Raw genomic sequence first — 10,310 nt, forward strand, 5'->3', positions numbered from 1 at the left:
GAAATTTCGTCAAGATTCGTGCACATCTGCCTAGCGAACGGGTTAGGACGGTGTCGTGGTGCAAGTTCAGAAAAGGGGGGGTGAAATACGTCATTTCCCATGTAAAAGACGGCATTCTTGGCAATTTTATGTTGCTTCCTTCACAAGCAATCCCTAGTGGCCCTTGGATCAAATCAGAGGGTTAAGAATCATGTGGAGAGAAGAAATTTCTTGCCCCGTTTTCTACTTAGACCCCCCCCCCCTCTTGGTTAGAAATTTCCGGAAATCACACATTAGGGGGCTGTCCGGGGGAGAAAAGGGGTCAAATTCATCATCTCTTTTTAATAAAACCCATCGACTAGGGTTTGAAAGGGAGGAGGATTTCTGCCGCCGCAAAGGGAGAAAAGGGAAGGAGAAGAAGGAGCAGGAGGACCGGCCACCACCTCCATAGGATCTCCTCCAATACCACCACCATCTTCTCCTCCCCATTTTCGCATCTAATCCGACCACCACCATTGGCCGGCCACCACTACCAACACCAAGCAGAGCTTAGAGAGAGGGAGAGAGAGAGAGAGAGAGAGAGAGAGAGAGAGAGAGAGAGGAGAATCCGATCTCCTCTACTCATCTTCTCCGGTGGGTTTGCCGGAATCCGGCGAAGCCATCGGAGCCACCATCGCCTCTGTATTTCTCCCCCTATTCCCCTTCTCTAATTTGCTAGCCACCGACCCTACCATCACCTCCATTTCCACCCTTTCCCCTGCAAATCAAACCCCAATACCTCCTTCTACCATTACCAAACCCATTCCCATCATCTCTACTTGCCTCAATTTCAGCCATCGTTTCCATCTTCCATCTCCACCACCACCACAACCTCAACCTCCATCTCCTCGCAGCCACCACCAGAAAACCCATTTCATTTTACCCCATCTTCCATCCCCAATCCGACCCCCATAGCAGCCACCATTTTTTATCTCCTCAAACCCCATCCTATTGGAACCCAAAACCCCAATACCATACCATCAAACCCTCATTTTACACACACACACACAGAGAGAGAGAGAGAGAGAGAGAGAGGGCAAGTTGAGGAAGAAGAAGAAGAAAAACCCACTCCTTTGGCTCGTTTTCCCACCGGAGCTCCGGCCATCTCCCTCATCTCTCCGGCAAACCCCATCCGGTAACCCCCATTATTTCCGCCCATCTCTCCACCCCTAAACCCACATATACCAAACCCATTTCTAAAACCCACCTCCCAGATTTATAGAAACCTCTTCAAACCCATCTCAAATTCTCTTCCATTACCACCATTCTTTAGAATTTATTGGAGTTAAAAAAAAAAATGGCCCGGCTCTCACAGAAATAAGGGTTTAAGAGCCCGTGTAGAACAGGTTCTGGCAGCGGCTTCGGCACAATCTCTGAAGCCATTATTAGTAATTTTGTTTTTCTCCATTGGGGTCGATGATGTTGTTTCACAGAAGCTTGGAGATGAATTTGGGGCCATCAAGTTTGGAACCGAGTTCTGCGTTCCCGATTCTCTTATTTTTACCGAATTAGAGGGTGAGTGGGTTTATGTAGTTGCGAATAGTAATGATACATCAAGAGTATGCAGAGGAGCCCGTGCATTCCAGCTAAAGGTTGACAATGTCGAGAACACAGACTTGCATTCTGATCAGAGCATCGAAGGTCAAATCACTGGAGCTGCTGAACTCCCTGAAAATCCTGTTGGATTGGTTTCAAGTAATATGTTCTGTTCTTTAATTTCTGGAATGAATTTTGCATTCGTGGATATAGCAGCTGCTAAACCTGAGGCTATGTCGGGTGAAGCTATGTTAAATTTTGTTACAACTGCTTTGGTTGCGCTTATCTCGGGAATAAGTAATGGTGGTGCGGAGCATCTGCTGACAACATCAAAGTCTGAAATGAGACTGTTTTAAGAACAACTTCGAATTCGTTATGGCACAGGTGATGTCCGAGCTTCAGAACCCAATCCTAACAGTATTACAAGGTGTTGTATCTGGAAAGCAGGATAATCCTTCGGAACGTATGATGGGTCTTCCCACAAGTAGAAAGATTGCAGTGAAGAACAAGATCATTTTCGGAACCGGAGATTACTGGTGCGCTCCTGCTCTGACCGCGAACATGGGATTCACGAGAGCCATTCCACAGAGAGAAGAAGGGGTTCTGATCTCTTCATCAATTGCTACCTCTGATTCGTGTGAAATGGAGGCTTGATACCTTCGTTTGGAGTTTTGGGAGAGGCATGCCCTTAGGATATTGGTTGTAGATAAGGGAGAAGAAAATAATTGTTGCAGGAATTCCATGGCACCTTGTGGCTTTTCCGAAAAGCTGTAGTTCATTTGGTTCCGCCGGAGTTTCGAGCAATTCACTTTTACGGTCATCACACTTGTTTTCTATCATCTAGCAATCTGTTGAGCATAAGGAATCAGGTATAATTTCTCATTAATTTACATCATTTAAATTAGTGTTGAGATGATTAAGTGTGGTTTGAGGATCTACTGCATGCTATGTGATTCCATGGAATTATTATGCTAGTTCAAGATGAATGATCTTGGTAGTTTGGGACATTTATTTTGTCCTATTACTATATTTCATACCTCAGAATTGATGCATTTTCTTCTAGCATGAATTTTTGGGTCTGGGCCCAGTTTATATTCCCCAGGTCATGACTCTCCATTTATCTGCCCCTTGTCATCGTTTTCTATTCCTTCGCACATCAGCGCTTTCTTTCTTTCTAGGCCAGCCCTGTTGATGCATTCATGGCTACTTTTAAAACTACGAACGAGTTTTCCTTGATAAGAAAAGGGGTGGGCATAACATTCCTTTCTTTTAGTATGCAAGCTAATTGATTTCTGAATGTAGGGCCTATTTTTATTTCGGTACAGCATTGGGATTCTCGGATCTTGATTAATCTTTCATCTTGCTGATTATATCCATTTGGTCTAGAAAGCATCATCTGGTTTATATTCTCATTGTTATTCTTGTCATCGGTTTGGGTTCTTTTGGCCCAACCTTATCACTTCTATTGCTTAAAGGTTCTGTTGATATGATCATGCCTCTCAAACAAATGTCATATAATCCAAATTCCTAGAAGTCTCAGGTTTCGATGTATTATGGTTGAAAGCTTCCTTGCATTCTTTTACCTCCAGCTATGTTTACATGAGGTTATACCTGTTAAATGTCTCCAAGAGCTTAACTGAATAAGATTTCCATCAAGCCACCTATGTTTAAGCTGCCACATTCGCTCTTCGGCCATTGGTTTCCGTGGCTTCATATATATGTATATCAAGCATAACCCCTTCATTGTTTTCGTTGTGATCCTTTCTTCGGGATTTCCTCCCTCTCCGGGCACAGTCTCTTCAAGTTCCTAGGGATACTCTTTGCATTTTAGGATTCCATTGATTTTGGGCATATCATCCTCGGATTTGGGCGATGACGGAATGTTTCTTGAGCCACCCCTTTGCCCTTTGTGTCCATTTTCGTATCTCATCATTTTCTACAGGGTTTAGAGGTTTCTCCTTCTTTGAGATCATTACTTCTTAGAGGGTTTAGGAGTTCCTTCACTTTCGAGACTATTCTTTGCACGTTCCTCGGGATCCTTTTCGAGTTTCGGGATTCCCTCGATTTTGGGAACACTTTGTCGGGTCTGGCGACGATGGAACATTTCTTGAGCCAATCTCTTCCCTTCCTGCCGTAGAGTTTTCTCGGGTTAAGGGATTCTCTCTTCTTAGAGTGTTTAACTAGTTAGGACCCTTCCTTAGTGGCTGATTGTTCAGTAGTTCTTCCTATAGGGTTCTTGTCTGTCCCTTTTGTTTAGAAGTCTGCCCTTAGGGTTAGAAGCTTTTTCATCTCTCATTTATTTAGGGTTTTCCCTCGCAGGTTAGATATCATCTCCTTTGGAGATTGATTAGGGCTCGTTAGTTTTGTTTTCGTCTCTTCGAGATTGTTCTTTTCTTTGGGACCTTAGTCCCCCCTGTTTTGATTTCTTTCCCCTTAGGCTTTAGGGATCCCGTTTCCCTCTAAATTACTCTACCGCGATATGGTGGGTAAGGAGGCTCTTCTATCGGATCCCCTTTAGCTGAAGGGTGTTAACGCACTTTTAATCACCAAAATTTTTAAAACATCAAAAACATTTGAAAACATCAAAAGTCTTAAAAAAATCTAAACTGTTGAGTTTTAGGGCATTTAGAAAAATTCGTTTTCGAACTACGTTGGCTTGATCCTCTTTCACGAGGTACGTAGTGCAGCTTGGGATCTTCATCCCAAGTCCAGCCAAACCTTGTAAATAAATCTTTTAAACCTTTTAAAAATATAAAAATCTTCCAAAACATTATTTTTCGAAAAGATCTTCCTCTAGAGTTAGGAGTTTCTCATAGATAGAGAGTTTTAGAGTTAGGAGTTAGTCTTTGATGTGTTATGTGGTTTGTTTGTGTTTGTGTTAGAGTTAGGGATTTGTTGCGCCTCCATCTGGTCAGTTGGCGATTCGGATCGCCGACTGATGACTAGGTCTAAGATGCGTTAGCAATCCTATTGTTTTCCTTGGAAAATACAGCCTAGTTACACATAGGTTGTAGGAACCATCTGCATTAGCTTAGGGCTAACCTGCATTTAGTTAGGGCATATAGGGTGTCCTAAAATCTACAATTCACTGGAATTTAAATAATCGTTCAAGAAGCTTTAATAATTAGTCCGGTCTTTTAGATCGAGTCTAAGATAGAGGTCTATGTGTCTTAGGCATCATAGTTTAGAATAGGTGTGAAGAACTATGTTGCCTTGATTCTCGTGGAGGCGGGGATACGTCGGCTTCTTTGGGTGAATACCAGACCATCCGAGGACTCGGGTTAAATCGTTTAGAGTCTTAGGATTTATTATGTTATGTGTTTTGTTATGTTCTCTTACTTTCTTGTACTGATCCTATACCTTTAGCTGTAGCTTGTATGTGTTTGTCCATCAGAATTTAGACACCAGTTAGGTATGTCACTCATAACCTAGTTATCATTAGGTGACATTTCTTTCAGTTCTTTTGTGTGTACTTATTTTCATCTCCGAGACATGCATGATTAGATAGACATTTTCTCGGAGATGCGTGTTCCCATTTCATATGATTTTCGCTTGAAACTCTTCAAGGTTAATAATAAATGGCATAAGAGACCAAGTGTTCGAACTCGGGCGAATTGGGGGCGCTCTTCGGACCTTCTCCATTCGTCATCAGGCACGGACCTTCTGTATCTCTGGTTATCTGTTGCAAGCAGAGCATTTGTTTTAGTTCCATGGCGTATCCATGGATGGCGACTCTAAGTTATTTTTAGATATATCTTGGTTTTGAGCCCTGGCTCCGGATCAGGATGTATCTCTTTCTTTTTATATCGCCACTCATGCTATGCTGTGAGGGTGGCAGCAGTTTCGAGAGTTCCTTGGCAGAGCTTTCCTTCACGTTGTGGATGATCCAAAGGGTGTTAGGGACTCGTTCCCTAACCGTCCTCGGATCGGGGTCCATAGATAGCGAAAGTGACGGAGAAAATTTTCAAAACCTAGGAGAAGGACTAGCTCTCCTCACAAAGAAGTTTCATCATTTCTCAAGGAGAAAGAAAGTAGGCTTCAAAAAAGAGAAGCCCACTTGGAGAGAAAAAGACGACACACAACACCTCAAAGCAACACATCAGTCCATAAATGCTAATCAATTTAGTTTGCTAGCATCAAAACAAGAAGGTAAGGTGAATGATTAACCCAAGGAAACCCTTGGGCTTACATTTTGCTCTAATGTCATCATGTTATTCCTCCAACACTGCCACACAATCCCGCCTATAAAATTCCTACTAACAAAAACCCATTAACCCTAAATCAGCAAATTCAAAAAGAAATAAATAAAGACAAATTGATAAAATATAATTCGGAGAAGAACAAATGAAGCAGAGAAATTGGAATTTTAACATTAAATAATAGAGCTCAATATATTGAAATCAATCGACGAAATCCCAAATAGCAGAGATAATTATTTTAGGGTTTGCTCAGATGCCATAATATTATTCCTCCAAAACTACCACGAAATCCCGCCTATAAAATTCCTACTAACAAAAACCCCATTAACTCTAAATCAGCAAATTCAATAAAAATAATAAAAAAGACAAATTAATAAAATATAAGTCGAAGAACTAAATGAAGAGCTCTCAATAATATAGCTCTTAATATATTGAAACCAATCCACAAAACCCTACATAGCAGAGTTAATTATTTTAGGGTTTGCTCAGATGCCAACATGTTATTCCCCCAAAACAACCACGCAATCCCGCCTATAAAATTCGTACTAACAAAAACCCTACTGACCCTAAATCAGCAAATTCAAAAAAAAAAGACAAATTGATAAAATATAAGTCGAAGAACTAAATGAAGAGCTCTCAATAATACAGCTCTCAATAGATTGAAACCAATCCACAAAACCCTAAATAACATAATTAATTATTTTAGGGTTTGCACAAATGCAATCATATTATTTCTCCAAAACTACCACGCAATCCCACCTATAAAACTCCTACTAACAAAAACCCCACTAACCCTAAATCATCAAAATTCAAAAATAAAACAAAGACAAATCAATAAAATAGAATCAAAACAAGCCCTAAATAAAGCGTAGAAATTCTACTTTTAACTTACCAGGAGAAAACCCTCGTCTAGAATCAAAAAATCCACCGGTGCTACATTTTTGGTCGGCCATCTGTTATGGGCATTTAAGTGGTTTTAGTTATGTGGTTATGTGTTATGTGTTTTAGGTTGTGGATGTAGTTATCTCCTATGTGTTGTGTAAGTGGGTTAGTGGGGTGTTTATCTAAAACTACCTTTATGATTGTATTTAGGTTTTGTATTTCAATGAATTGAGAAGAAGAAGATAATTTGACAGCACAAAGGAGACTTTGTTCTAGGAGAGTCATGGTTCCTCTCAAATCGAGCCATTAGGAGGTCCGGTTGCCTCGAATCAACCTCTCTCCCCCTCATTTCTATTTTTTATTTTGTTTATTTGTATTACGGCCAATTAGGCACGTAACAAATTGGTATCAGAGCAGCAGGATCCGACGCTATGGAGAAGAAAATCGAAGGAGCAATGGATCCGTGGGATGAGATGATAAGAGAAATCAAAAGACACCTAGCTTCCATGAATGCTACATTCAGCATGATGGCACTCTCACTTGGCGTGAAAATAGAAGAGCCCCTATGTTTGAAGAAGTTGAATTAAGAATTCAATGAGAGTATTGTTGAGAATGTTGTGTAACGAAAAAGAAAAGAAGAAACAGAAAGAGGGGTGATGAGCACATTTATGTGTGAATTGTAGGTGTAAAAAGCATGCATATTTGATAATTAAAGCGGTGCTACTAATGTATTTTGTGTGTTTCTGGTGTTGCAGGGTTATTTATGGATTTTCACGGAAAATAGAGCTAAGGAGATGAAATTCCTAAGGAAAACAATCAATTTTCAAGAAAATCTAAAATTTCAAGATACTTTGGTGGCCGAGTTCAAGATGCTCTAACTGGGTTGAATTTAACGGTTCAGATTACCTTATTGGAGTTATTTAAGGGAAGCAATCAAGTTACATGGTGGACCATTAAATTGGATGGCTCGGATCAGCTATGGAAATGATTTAGAGGGTGCACTTGATTACCATCACGGCCCATTAAATGAATAGTTTAGATCATCCAATAGAAATGGTTTAGGAAAAGTCCGTCAAAGCTCATAGTCTAGATGGTTTGGATTAGCGAACAAGTGGCCCCTAAAAGTAGTTTTTATCACTAATATTTGGATGGTCTAGATTGTTCTTTGGAATTATTCAAAAGGCACAATCCTATTTACCTTGCAGCCAACAAATTGGACGGTTGGATTGTCCTATGAAAACCAATTTGGGTACTTTTAAATGGGCGGTGTGGATCGTTCTACGAAGATGAATTAGGGGTGCAACCACTCTATATTATCGCCCATCATTTGTACGGTTTAGATCATCATACGACAATGGGTGAGGTGCGTCATTAATTTATCTTGTAGCCCAACATAATGAGCGGTTTGGATCATCTTACGGAAATAATCCAAGGGATCTATTTATGGACCATCCAATGAACAGTTCAGATTGCCTTGTAGAAACGATTAAGGGGCATAACCTCTCTGCATGGAAGGGGGTTTTAAATAAATGGACGGTCACATCATCATATGGAAGTTGCTTATGGGATTTTTGGACATATATATGATGGAGGGGCAGTTTTGCCATTTAGAGAATAACCAAATATCTTAAATAGGAATTGCACTAAGAAAGAGATGGTTCGAATTTGAAGAAATATCCGTATATGTATTGGGGCCTACTTTCTCAACTCACATATTATATTTAAAGAAGGTTCTTTGTGGCAGTAGATGGAAAGGGCAACTAAATTTTCCATTGGATTCTTATGTGAGTACATGCATGCACGTACAGTTCTATTGAGATGGGATTTTCGAAAGCACATGCAAAGGGGGCGTAAATATCAGTTTCCTTATATTCATGGTGGGCCCCACGTTATTCTAACGATGTTTGCAAATCCAGCGTGCTCCAAGGCAGAAACTTTTAATATTAGAATGGGGTGCGAGTATAAAATAAACAAGGAGTGTGGATATCATCAACAAGCAGCCCTCAACTTTGGCAATTGCCATATTGTGTTACAACAATAGTGGGACCCATTTACAGTTTGGAAATTACCAAATACATGCAAAACTCTCTACAACCCACGTTTCCTTTTGAAAGAAATAGCAACTTCCTAATTGCTATACATGCATTTGTGGGACCCACTTGAAGATTAAAAATAGCATTCCACGGTTTTGGATTCAAAAATAGCTTGTCTTATATGTTATATAATGCAAATGGGACCCACTTACTAACTTGTTTTACTTGTTTGCACATTTAATATAGGTTGGGCCCACCATGAAGAATGAGAGAAAGTTGCTAAATTCCCACCCATTTATACGTAAGAGAAGAGGAAAAAGTCAACAAAAATGGCCCAAATTACCAAGACAAGGTAAAAAGTTGCTGAAATTATACACACAAGGTGGAAGTTGCTAAAATTTCAAAGATGCCAAGTTATTTTTGTGAACTTCCTTGGGGCTTGTAAATAGAAAGAGATTCCCTCCATATATTGGTGAAAAGAATAAAAAAGAACTCTCCTCTCTATCACCATTCTCTCTACAATTCTCCTCTCTCTCCATTCTCTCTTATTCTCTACCACTCTCAAGCACTCTCTCTTGTTCTTTCTTGTTTTCTTTCATCTTTTTATCTCTTCAACCAAAGATCAACCATCCAAGGCTCCACTCCAAGGTGACATCAAGAGATGGAGAATGACAAGTTGGCCGTTGCTTGAAGGAGAAAAAGACTAAGTTTTTCTTTTATTTTGTTCTTTATTTCAAGCTTCAATTTGATGTATTTTTAGTTTATTTGCCCATTAGTGAAGAAGTTATTTTCTTTTTATTTTTCTTTTTAAGTTCTTATATGGCACTTCTTCCCTTCTCTATCCCCTTTATTTTTGTTTCTTTAGCCTTCTCCATGAGTAGCTAAACCCACTATACTTAGGGTTTAGATGAAGCCATGGGGAAGGAGAATGAGAAGTAATTAAAACCAGTGGCTTATCTAACAAATTATGTAGAGTTTTATTTTTGTACAAATCCCAATCATCCATGCCATTGGCTTTCCCCTTTCGTATGGATGATTGTTGATTGACAAAGACTAAATTCTATATAATTAATATAAATTAGAGGGTTAATTCGATTAAATACTCATAAATAATTACATCTTTTAGATCTTATTATTTATTGACTGTTTAGTTGGATTTTCAACCTAATTCAAAATAGTTGTTTTAATTAGTCAATCTAATCCAAACCCATGGTGGATTCTAACCCTAAGTAATATTTTATATTGAATTAAGATTTTTACATTATTCCAAATTACTTTTGCAATTTTCCAATTAACTTAGGCCTTTAGAATTTTAATTTTCTAATAAGATTAGATAAGTAGTTAACAAAGATTATTAGAATTTTGGCACACTTTGCCTAAATCAAGATTTCCAAATCAAGATCGTAGTTGAATTTGATTCTTAGATTGAATAGAATACACGCTTATATATAGTGTTGGCTCCGAGGTCTAAGTCCACGGAAATCCTGAGATTTTGCCAGGCAACAATATATCATAGCTAGTATTCTAATCGGTAAAAGAATAGGATTGACAACTAGATTTCTCTTCCTTGAGTTCGACCCGTATTTACACGATCCGTGCACTTGCGGTTATTTAATTTCTCAATCAAGGGGAGGAAGGAAAA

The 10,310-nt window shown here is 39.4% G+C and overlaps 1 pseudogene; it reads left to right on the plus strand.

The window, feature by feature from the left end:
• The first annotated feature begins 1,328 nt into the window (after positions 1–1,328).
• Positions 1,329–2,208, plus strand: LOC143855781 (uncharacterized; annotated as a pseudogene).
• The last annotated feature ends 8,102 nt before the right edge of the window (positions 2,209–10,310 follow it).

Source organism: Tasmannia lanceolata, unplaced genomic scaffold, assembly GCF_043159265.1.
Source record: "Tasmannia lanceolata isolate RefF3 unplaced genomic scaffold, GAP_Taslan_0.1 ptg000023l, whole genome shotgun sequence".
NCBI lineage: Eukaryota > Viridiplantae > Streptophyta > Magnoliopsida > Canellales > Winteraceae > Tasmannia > Tasmannia lanceolata.